General features: G+C 43.5%; 1 long non-coding RNA gene across 8 annotated transcripts in view; it reads left to right on the top strand.

Annotated features, from left to right (window-relative positions):
- LOC125438825 overlaps positions 1-12478 on the top strand; it is a 326259-nt gene that overhangs the window by 225922 nt on the left and 87859 nt on the right. The gene's annotated exons all lie outside the window — the stretch shown is intronic.

The raw sequence follows: 12478 nt of genomic DNA on the forward strand, positions 1-12478 counted from the left end.
GTTTCTTGAAAGACATGATTTATAGTCTCATCCAAGCAGCCAGGCAGCTGGCCGTGGTACCATTCCCAGAGAGGCTCCCCGGTGTATTGGGGAGGCTTGCAACAAGAAACAGCCTTCCCACCACCGAGAAGCCTCTATGGGGCTCTAGAGAAGCCTCTATGGGGCTCAGTGGTTTAAGTCTGAACTAACCACCGCCAGTGTAAAGCAGCAAACAGCTGGGAGGGAAATGACTAAAGTGATCTCCTCTACCAGCCACCACCCTCCCCGATTGCCCCCGCTGCACCAGCAGAGGCACTGGGACGCTGGTGCAGCATCCTGTGCCATGTCCCACCACAGGGGAGAGTGGTGGTGACCCCGCACCAGTGATTTCACCTCTCTGCTAGAGTAAGTGCCCTGGGGAAGGCAAATCTACCGTAGCATCCATGCGCCACTTCCACGGGCAGATTGGGTCCCCCCCCCCCCTTGGATGGGACCACTAATTAGGTCAGAAAAGGACATGGGAACATCAAATGAATTGTTCATTTGGATAGTTTTGGTAATCTGACTGCCTTGTGCAAGATTTTTTCAAAGTAATTCCTGCAACTGAATTTTCTTTATGTCCTTCCACCAGCCTTTCTCCTTCAGGCAAGGGCTTTTCATTTGTGACTGAAGAAAGGACCACTATATTCTCTCCCTCCCTCCCTCCCTCCCTCCCTCTCTCTCTCTCTCTCTCTCTCTCTCTCTCTCTCTCTCTCTCTCTCTCTCTGTGTGTGTGCACCACGTAGTGAGATATTTCTGTGCTTACACCCAGATATTATTTTATCATTCATCTTCAATGGGTTGCAGAGATTGGCTTTAGTCATGTGGAACTGTTTAGAAATGCAAGCAATGACAATAGGAAATGTCACACAGTAATGGAATAAGTGCAGTAAAATTGCCGACAACAAATGTTCATCGATAAATTAGAACCATGTGTCCTTTGTGTTATGGCATTGTTCTCTGACATACAAATGATCTGGTTCAGCAAGCAACTTTTACAATTTAGTGTTCCTTTATTTGAGGAGGGGAAGAAGGAGGGTATAAAAGCAGGGTGGGGCAAAATTAGAATTCCTTCTGCAAATGACTCACCAGTGAATACTTTTGCTACCATCAGTGAATTGATTTGATTTGGTTCAGGAAGTGATTTCACACAACATAACTATGATTTGTAGGAAATCGTGGTTGCTAGTGTTTTGAATGTAATGTCTGCCTTCATCATATGGGCAGTCCCTACCTACGGTATACAGAACTGCACTGCTAAAATGAAACAGCACAATGTGAAATAATGGTTCTAGCACTGGACTAGGATCTGGAAGAGCTGGACTCACGTTCCTAAGTGGCCACTTTGGGCAGCCTTGGATCACGCACACTCTTTCAGCCAACCTACGGCCCCTTCCGCACATGCAAAATAATGCGTTTTCACACCACTTTCACAACTATTTGCTAGTGGATTTTGCTATTCCGCACAGCTTCAAAGAGCACTGAAAGCAGTTTGAAAGTGCATTATTCTGCATGTGCTGAATGAGCCATAGGCTCATTCAACCTCACAGAGCTGTCAGGAGAAAGAGGAGCCCCTGAGCTCTAGGGAGCCAAGGTGGGACAATAATTTGGAAGAGAGCTAGATATTGGGATAGTTAGGGGGGCCAAAAGAAACTCCACGCCAAAAATTTGCCTCAAAATTAACAAACCACAGTAAACCCACAAACCGTAGACACCCTAAGTGTGTGCACCTACATACCTTTGAACGTTTGCTTGCATGCATTGAGGAAACTGGGGGGGGGGACCCTTGTACCTTTGGCGGCATCTCTAAGCTGCAAAGCTGCTGCTACTCTTGACTGTTCTTGTCTGTGTTCTTGCAAGCGTACAGTTCTGTGACATAAGGCCCTCTCATAAAATTAGTTTCCACGTTGCAGAGGCTTTTCCTAGCTCCAAGTAGAGACTGCCTTTGGCGGGGGACTGAGCCCACCCTCCTTGTTAATCTCTGCCTTTCATTCAAGAGGAGGGCAAGCCCACTTCTATTTCTGCCCTAATGTTTTCAATTTGAAACTCTCAGGAGCTGCTGTGAAAAGGAACGGCCACCCAGTTCTTCGCCAGAGCAGCTGTAGCCCTTTGACGGGGCCTCTCCATGGTCAGAGAGCAGTAGTGCATGTTCTCATTTATCTGCCTTAAACATGGGTGGCCACAGATCTCTCCCTTTCTGGAAGTGGCAGCTATTGTCCCTCGCTCCAGCTTTGCTATCTGAAATGGTTTTGTTTGGCTTCCTGTATCTGCTGAGTCACGCACATTTGGTTAACAATAATTGCAGAGCTACACATGGGACAGGGGTCCTTTGGAATACTTGAGTTTAGTTCAGAGAAATACGATTAATATGAACCATGCTTTCATGCTGTTATTCTCTGCTCAGGCCAATACATCTTGTGTTGTCCTAACAGGGGCTGAAAGAAGGGTGTTACTGTAGAGAAATTATCACAGGATGTTTTCTCCCATTTTTCTGGCCAAGCGTGTCGAGGCATCGGTCTACACTTGCAATCTAAGGAAGTGACCAAATGGAACTGAACCACTTTGCATGGCTGGTGAGATTTCTGGTGAGAGATTTCCCCAAATTTCTCTCATGTTAGTAATTCCCTGTAACTGGAAAATTAGCATAGCATGTGAAGAACTGATCCTTTCTCCTGGATACTTTAAACTTTTGGATCTTACGGCATTTGTATATGGAGGAGCATTAAGTATGTCCCCTCTTTCCCCATATGGTGAAGCAGTACAGTATGTTCTACCACCATGTTTTCCTGCAAGAGTAGGCCACAATGTTTGATCAATATGTTTGCTGCATAAGATTTTCATATCTTTGCTACAACAAGGCATGTGATTATTTGGACCACTGACTTGCACCAGATGGCAGGGAGAATGAAAGGTTCCACCACTGAGGATGGGGATGGAGAATGTGGTGCCCCTCCTAGCTGATGTCAGGAGGCAGTGAAGGAGGCACTGTGGTTGCAGCATTTTTTCATACCTGCTCACACCCTCTCCCTTTCCAGAAAGGCACCAGGGCCTTGCCCAGAGCAGCAGGGCTCAGAGAACAAGATAGGTGGGTGGTCGTTGTGCCAATGGCAGAGCCTCATGAGTGCAGTTTCCTCTTCCTGCCAGCTCTGGCTGCCCGCGAGAGCCGAGGACAGCCAAACACGCAAGGGGGGAGACAGCCTGGCACAGGTTGGAGGAAGGAAAGGAGGGCAACAAAGGGCAATGGGAGCTCAACTTGCTTAGGCTGAGCTGGGAGAGATGCGGAGCATCCTTGGGCATATGCACAAGCATGCTGCTTTGCTCCTGGGTCCTAGTGCCTACCTAGCCTGCTCTCCCCCATCCATTTGAAAGTTTGATGATAGCCATTGAATGAACTTTAAATGCTCTTGTATCAAAATATCATGTTCAATAGTGCACAAAATAATGATTTTGACAAAGGCAGTGCGTGAAAATGAATGCTGGTTTTCATATTCCTTTGGGACTGTATGCTAACGCGGAAGAATACAATTTTCTCAACTGCTGCATACTTACTGACCATACTGACATCTTTATCTGAGAGAGAGTATAGCATGATCTGACTGCCTGGTGCAGCTCTACTTGAGGGCAGTCTTCAACCTCTGCCTTTTGCCAGAGTGTCTCAGTTGAATTTATCTACAAGGGTGTAACATGGTCCTCTGCTGGCATCATTGCAAGGCATAACTCCATGGAAGTAAATGCCACTAGAGATGTGGCTGTCGGAAGAGCAATCCTGCAATCTCTATTCATCTAAGAGGCCATGCTTGCCTTCCTTTGATTGCTAAATCAGCTCGCTACTTTCCCATGTGGGACTGCACAAGTACCACAATGATGAAACTAAAGTTGCAGTTAGGTGTAACTTTACTTGATTGAATTGTCAGTAGTTTCACCACACATCCCTCTCTTCTGCACCTTTGTGAGCTCTTAATTCAATATAAAAACTTACCTCGCTCTTGTGGTAGCAGAAAGAAACTGAAGGAAGGGCACTCCACCCCCTTCTCATCACTCTGGGAAAGGCAGGAAGTAGTGTCGGGAGGGGGACAGAGTGTCACTAGGTGTTTTTAAGCTTCAAAATCCTCTCCTGCAGCATGCTTGATGAGCAACAGTTACAGTTAAGAGCAACTGTGTTATCCCATAATGTGTTTGTTTAAAATTGTGCTTCTGTATTCATTATAAGAAGTCATGTCCATGTTGTTTTTAGTGGATCAAAGGAGCATTTTCTGGACTTCAGCTTGCTTAGTTTCTAATCAGACTCTTGTAATAAGACTTGGCAAATTGAGAATAGTTGTCTCAGGTCAGAAGAGTAAACACTTCTTACCAAGTGACAGGGCATCTACAGTGTCTTGTGGAAATGAGATTATGTTAGAAGCATTAGATTGACAGAGTTTGTTTTTCTCCATTTCTAGTCTTTTCTATTTTTCTTGGCCGTCGTATTTTAGGTGGACTTATTGATGCTGGCAATATTTATTACAAAGAACTGAGGAGTCTGGGGAGCATAATCAATAAGGTGCAAAATAGATGTACTCTGAGGCTCACAAACTGCTGAGTCTTGCAGAGGTGAGAGATAACCTAGTAATGATCCAGCTTTACTGCAGCTTTGTAACTGAAAATCACCTTCTCCAAGCTCTATGTTATCAATGACATTCAAAATGTATTGCTGGAAATCACGAAGAGTTCTCTGATATTTACAGTTGTTTTAGTCATATACAGTTATCCCTTCCACATCGCTGGGGTCAGGGGAGCGCCCCCCCTCTGATCTGGAAATCTGTGTAAAGTTTTTGGCCCTCCCTTTGTACTAGAGAATGTCTGATTTTTTTCTTTTTCTTTTCTTGTAACTTTAAAAAAGAAATTGTGTATATTTATGGTATTAGAAGAAAAATATGTCACTATTATAAGAAGAAGAAGAATTGGATTTATATCCCCCCTTTCTCTCCTGCAAGGAGACTCAAAGGGTCTAACAAACTCCTTTCCCTTCCCCCCCCCCCACAACAAACACCCTGTGAGGTAGGTGGGACTGAGAGCTTTCCAAAGAACTGTGACTAGCCCAAGGTCACGCAGCTGGTGTGTGTTGGAGTGTACAGGCTAATCTGAATTCCCCAGATACGCCTCCACAGATCAAGCAGCAGAGCGGGGAATCAAACCCAGTTCCTCCGGATTAGAGTACACCTGCTCTTAAACACTACACCACTGCTGTTCTACAATATACAATACTGTACACACATTTTATGTATTTCTGAATTTCTAAACTTTTTCCGTGTTGTCTGCTGGCCTTCGCATATCATCTGCTGCTTCTGCAAAACTCCCCAAATATTCCCATTTAATTTCTTATGCCGATCTGTGATGTATCAAAACAGTGATGGGGAAAGTCGCGATGTGTAAGGAATAACTGCATGTAGGAACATGAAGAAAAAGCACAAGGTCTCAGTTTTTCATGTCTCTGTTGGTTGCTCACGGGATTACTGCATCATGGAATTTATGTATTGCAGAATCCAATATTATCACGTTTGTTGTGAGCGGGGAAGGGAAAGGAGTTTGTTAGCCCCTTTGAGTCTCCTTGCAGGCCATACTCCAACATCAGATAAAGCAGTAAGGCTAAGATGGCTACCTAAGGAACAGGATCCCTCAAAAGAGAATCTTAAAAAGAAAATTGTCTTAGCTTTGGTTGACATTTTGAAGATGAAGGAGGAGCAGATGGAGGCAAAAACTGAAGAAGTTACAGAGTTAATACAAAGAATCAAGGGTCGCATGGATTTTATACAGTTATAATGGTTTTCTCCTTGACAAAAGAAACTGGCAATCAAATATTGGTGACCCATCAAAAATCACCATTGAAAGTGGAAGACAAGGATATTATTATGCGAGAGATACCGTTGCCAGTTCTACAAAAGTGTAAAGACTGTGCTTTTCTAACTAATGCTCTGAAGAATAAAAGATGAGATTTACCTGGCTTAAATGGGAGGGCCATCTTTTCACATACAACAGTCAGCAGCAGAGAATTACTTCACTGGCTAAAGAATTCTTTAAGAAGAAGAATCAGGACTTCATCTAAAAATTTCTAGCTAAAGAAACTGAAGTATTTGACTGTAAAAGATTTACAATGTTAGATATAAAAGTAACGGAGATATGTCAGTTGTTAATTTTGATTATATAAAATGATAGAGAGGGATGGAGAAATGTTATATACCAGTCTTCAACTCTTGAGTTAAGTTAGGCAGATAAGGTTGCTAAGTAGATTTGTTATTATCTGCTTTGCATATTATAAGTGAAATTTGGGTTAAATTATCTACAAAGATTTTAAAGCTTTCTGGTACTTGGCATTAAGTGAATTTTTTATGATATGAATGATTTCTGCAGCAGGTGATGGGCAGGAAGTCAAATTAGTTACTTGTAGTGTGCATTTCTGTTTATTTCGAATAGGTTGACTGGATCACCTCTGTTTAAGTTTTTGTTTTTCTGCTTGGTAGTTTTATGCTAGTTTCTTGCCGATCGTATAAAATTAAAAATGTCAAAACACCAGACATATCAAATTCAATATTAAAGTTGTGTGTCAGCAAACTTAAATTAAAGTTGTGTGTCAGCAAACATTTCAGGGCAGCATTCAACAAACTTTTTACAAATGTGAGTAGTGTGTACGACCCACAGATAGTTTTATGAAAGTTTGGAATTGCCTGTACTCTAAAAGGCATCTCTGTGTAGTTCAAAGCACAGTTGCTTTGAATACTGTGCACCTTTATAGGAAACAGGACCAAGCTAGGTATGGCTGCTTGAATATACCCAGGGAGATCTCACAGTTCTTTGCTGCGTCTTTCTAAGCTGTTCGTGAAGATCAGTGAAAGCCAGGTCACTGTTGGTGAATTGAACGTAGGGCATTGAAGCCTCTGACAGTGATTGGTTGAGCTGGGTTCATGGACTTTTCAGCTACATAGAGACAAGGAATGTTTTCAGTCAAGATTCTGTGCGGGAAAGCTCTTTGCCTGACTGGATTTAAAATCTCACCCAAGTAGGACACTGAGAACTGGAAAAAGATACAGAAATTGAACCCCAAATCGAGGTGATTGAAGTGCAGAACAAGTAGTAAACTGACACACAAGAACCTCATGTAAAAGGAGGTGAACAAAAGGAAAATGCCATGTTACTGAGGTGCATGATGTATAGTTCTGTATGCTGAGGGGCAGAGAGAGGCAGGAATGCTCAGATGCTTGGTAAAAGACAGGGAAGCGCTGGTCTGGACAAGTAATTTACCTGGATGTGTATGGCTGCTGACCTGGATGGGTATGGCATCCCTCCCTAGGCTAGATGGCGCAAAAAGCTGCGCTGGCACGGCTGAGGGCATTTTGGGGATGGGCCAAGGACTGGAGTCAAACTTAGTTGACTTCCACTGTCCAGCTAGCCCCTTTGCTAGTCTCGGAGATACACCATGTTTTTGTAATCCCCTAAGACTGATTTTTGTCGATGGGGTTTAGATATTTTGTTTTCAGGCTTCCCACACCACAGGGAAGCTCTTTGAAGAGGACGGGGCAGTGCCGGAGTGGCACCATCCTCGCCCACCTACCTGATCAGGATTGGGCTGTAAGGGAAGTTTGGACTAAGTAGACTGTGGGCTGAAAAATAGGGTCTTGAGAAAGCAGTAGGTGGTAAGTACATAAGGAAATGAAGAGTAAAGGAAAACCCCAAACTAGATGCTGGATGTTGGAACAGGCAGGAAGCAGAAAGGTGGGGGTGGGGATGCAGCTGTATAGCTAAGGAACTATAAGGTTTAGACTCTGTTGTTAAGGCAGCAAGGGAGAAATTAGACCTAAGAATGTGGGGGAGTGGACTCACATCTATTGATTTGAATTTAACATCCAGTTCTTTGGTTGCAAGCTTTTAGACTATTGTGATGTTAAGGTTCAAAAAAAGTCCTCAAATCAATAACTGCAATACCCCCATCCCTGTCGCTTGCAGTCAGATAGGATTAGAGAATCCTAATTGTGCCTGTTATTCAGCACACAGCAGCATGGGAGAAACCAAAAACCCAAAGTAGCAATTGGTTGTTACAGTGCGTAATATTTAATGGGATAGCCTGTGTCCCTATATATTGTTTGGTACAGAATATATTCTTCTCCCAGAAATAGCAGTCGGTGTCAATCCAGTGACAAGCATTAGCGTACTTAAAATCAGGATTCTTTCCACTGCCTGCTGCCATCCATCACAGTCACTGCTCTTCTGGTAAATTCCCTGTGACCTGTCAAGCAGGGCCTTGTGCTTTCTAACAAGGGATGAGAAACAAAGGCAAATAAGAGTAATCTTCATTGAATACAAAAGGCAACCTTTTTGTTGGCTGTCCTATTTATGCTGTGGTGAAAATGGTTAAATATTTACTATAATGGACATAGGCAGTTTAAGTCACGCCTTCTGTTAAGCTGAAATATTTGGCTTTAAGACAGCTGGAACTAAACTGACTTATACCCAAATACTTTGACTTGTGGATACTGGCTGGATTCTGTATGGTTGAATTAAACCAAGTCCTGGTCTACGGATGCGTCGGAATAAAGTGAGAATGAGATTATGGAGACTTAGAATGGACAGGACTAAGTAGGTGGGGGATCACATTGCTGAATGCTTCTTGGACAAAACAAAAAAGGGAGTTCTCTATAGGGCTGTTGGGAGGAGGACACAATTCCCAGGGCCCACATCAGTTGGAGTGCCCTGAAGCCAGAGTCATGCTGTATTCAGAATGCATCCCAGTTTATTTCACTTCTAATGCAGTTCTACACTGCAGCCACTAGGGGCACAGGGAAGGTGGAGCACAGTAAATAGTTGTACTTTTGCTTTCTGTTTCCCATGTTGTTCTGCAAAGTCTACTGTTAGGAGGCAGACTCTTGCATATCCTGCTAAGCCCAACTATCAAGCCAGCATTGCAGGAAAGCAAGACCAGGTAGGTGGAGCCAACAGTATAAAACTAGAGTCAGCCAGCCATTGGGGCTCACTTTGCTGCTGGAAGCCTGCAGTTTAAAGGTGGACCCAGCTAGCTGAGGCCAGCAGCAAATGGGCTGCTCCACTCCGAACTCTATGGCTCATTCCGCACATGCAGAATAATGCACTTTTAAACTGCTTTCAGTGCTCTTTGAAGCTGTGCAGAATAGCAAAACCCACTTGCAAACAGTTGTGAAAGTGGTTTGAAAACGCATTATTTTGCATGTGTGGAATGGGCCTATGTGAAGATTGGGGTGGGGTGGCTGGCCCCCTCCCAAGCTCTATGTGGAGTTTGGGAGTGGGGCCAGCCCCATGGTGCTTAACTGTGCCTTGGCCCCAATGGGCCGGGGCATAGTTGAAGGAGGGGCGTCAGAAGTGGCGCCTTGGGCTCTTGCCCCCTCGCTATGCCAGTGTATGCAAGCCTTTCCTATTAGCTCTTTTAGCTGCCCAGCCAGTCCTCCAATAATCTATTCACGCAGCCAGAGGTCCCCTACAGTATTGTGAAGCCATAACTTTGGCTCCGCCTCTTGCTATCACTTGTGTGTGATGTCACATGACTTCCTGTCATTGCAGTTGAAATTCGGTAGGTCCCAAGGGTTAAATGGTGGTCCTGGCTCCAGAAAGATTGAACATTGCTTCTGGTCTCAGACAAATTGTTACCATTTCTACTATTTCTATTAGGCACATCATGCAATGTTTGGATTGGGTTAGTGCTTGGTTTGGAGGGCTCCTGGGGGAAGTATCTATGCCACCTTGTGATCCAAAAAAGAAGAAAGCTGGGATATTAATAAATAAATAGCCCAAACAGTTTATTGCAACAAATAACGGCATACTATTTACATACCATGTATCATTTTTGTCTAATATACTCAGCAGAATCTTTGCTAACCAAATTTGGTTTCTGACTTGTACTAAAGGAGGATCTCTGTCCACAATGTCTTAACTTGTTTTGAAAAGGAAATTTATTTTCGTAGTTTCTGGGGTTTTAAAATGAAAAATAAGATTAATGGCAAGTAAAATGCAGAGTTTGTAACTGGCTCGTAGTCCAAGTTCACAGGGTTATCATTAAAAAAGAGAATCTATTTCTGGACAGTGTTTGTGGTATATTTCCTTATTTGTGAGACCACTGATTTATTTTGGGTGGCATGTGTGGGGTTAGGGGTAGAGAAGACTTTGGCAAATATTATTCAGAGTGCAAAGGGCTGAGATAACTGTTGTGGGAATGCTACTTGCTTCCTCTCACATAACCACAGAAACAAATTACACCGAGTATCTCTCAGTTTACCAGAAACAGTTCCTTGTGTTGATGTTTTGATGTGCTTGTGATTTCCGTAAAACTGTAACTATCCCTTCTTTGGAAATTTGGGATTTTGCACAGTCAGTGTAACGTGATCGGCTTTGAAGCAATGTCCTTAGGAAAATAGGTCACCATATAACTGGACTTTACAGCAAACTGCTGATATGTTTTCTTGGGGGTGGGGGTTGTGGAAAAATATGACCTTGATGTACCACACAGAGGCAGAAAAAGATGCATCATGACAGATAATATGAAGGCCTGCATTTTTTGAGACATTTTGCATCCATCATAAAAACAGCTAAGGTTTGGTGATATAAGACATTCCAGAGGGATGTCTAGTGTGCCTTCCAGGCTGAGCTGAGCTGAGCTGCAAGAGTGGCTACATGGCCACCTGTTCATGCGTCCCCTCCCCCCCTCTGTCTTCTGCCTTTTTATTCTCCCCTCAGAGATTTAATCCTTCCACCAGTATCTTACATGCCTTGCAGCTTGACAGGAACTTTCCATGCTGGAGCATTTAATTTCCACATGCTCGGCCTCTATGGGAAGGAAAAGAACTCCGGTTAGGCCTATCAAAGAGGAAGGCTGAATCTATTTACTTGTTCTTGAGGTTTTTTTTCCCTATTTATTTTCCCAGTTGAAAAATCATTAGCGGTGTCCCTAGAAGTGTTTTCCTTCCTGAGAGAATTCAGGAGGGTAATTCAAACAGAAGGAAGTTGATTCTCCCATTATTTCCGTGCTTCCTGTCACTTTCAGTTAAGGTTAAAAAAAATGGCGCTGACGAGAACTGACAATGGAGCTGATGGAACTCTGAACAAGTGAGGGAAAAGGAAATAAAAGGGATGGAATTTCTAGTCCCAGGCAGTTCCAAATGAACATGGCCACCCAGATGCACAACTGAACATCCATGGCCAAGGACACCTGACAGTGCTGCAATCCTATGCAAATTTGTTAGGCTAAGGGCTCAAACTGGAGTCAGTCTGCACAGGATTGCACTATTAGAGGCAAAGGCAAGAGGGGACCACCTCCCTCAATCAGGCCAAGGAAAAAGCTCATGCAAAACAGAAACAATTTTTTTATAAAGATCCTCTCCATACTCTAGAAGTAACCTGCAAATTCAAGTTTCCATGAAAAGCTTCTGTGTATGTGTACCTTCTGCTACTTTGCCTGCCTTTTAGGGTGACATGAATAGTCAAAACTCACTACTGTGAGTGGAGCTTGGACCTAGCCGGGCTGCAGCTGCAGGACAGTTCCCACACTGCGGGCAGGATACGGCAAAGTACTTTGGGTGCGGAGAAGGGAAGAGGGAGTTATGCATATGCACTGCTGGCAAAAGAAGCCTCCTGTGTGTGTTTATTTGTTTAATTTTTTTCCCCTGTTGCTGAGATGTTTGTAACACTTTTTCTATAGCGTGATTCAAGGCCGCAGGAAAAGTTTTAAAATGGATGAGAGTTGGAATAGGACTGGTGTGAATCATCATTACTAAATTTTGCCCGCTTCTTGTTTACCGTAAATATTTATAGTCGTCTGGAAAAGGTAATAAGAAGCTGTGCCATGGAAATTTGTGCCATTATTTCCTAGTGTGGAAAACAAGGGGCAAGTGTTCTTTTTGAAATGGCTTTCAGGTTTGTGGCTTGCTGTGGAGGAATGCTGAACAGCACTATGCTGTGCTTTTCCACCCTGCAGAAGAAAAGGCGTATCGAATCAGTTACGAACCAATGGCTTTCCATAGTCTCCTTTTCTTGCCAATACCTGTCAGCTGCAATAGTACAGTGATAATATTGACATGAGTCAAGGGAACTGCTGGAGATCAGGGAAAACAATGGATTTCTTTCCACTTGTTGATTGTTTTCAACCGCTTTACAATTTGGAAACAGTAAGTCGCAGCATCATGCCGAACCAGAAGCCGCATGTGCTGTGCTTGTTCAGCTGAAATAAAGTAAAATAGTTCAGGTGATGTCTTTTGCATTGAGCCAGCTGTGTTGATAAGGCTATTCACTTACACGGAGAAGAGTTCTACGCAACTTGAATCCTTGCTGCTTTAAAAATAACCTTGTGGCCTTTTTCATTCCTCCGTTTCTCCAAGGAACTCAACGTGTATATGGTTTCTTCCTATTTTATCACCACTACCCTGTGAAAAGGGTTCCGTTGAACAACAGTTCACAGATGTTTAGTGAG

The sequence above is a fragment of the Sphaerodactylus townsendi genome, linkage group LG09 (genome assembly GCF_021028975.2).
Source record: "Sphaerodactylus townsendi isolate TG3544 linkage group LG09, MPM_Stown_v2.3, whole genome shotgun sequence".
NCBI lineage: Eukaryota > Metazoa > Chordata > Lepidosauria > Squamata > Sphaerodactylidae > Sphaerodactylus > Sphaerodactylus townsendi.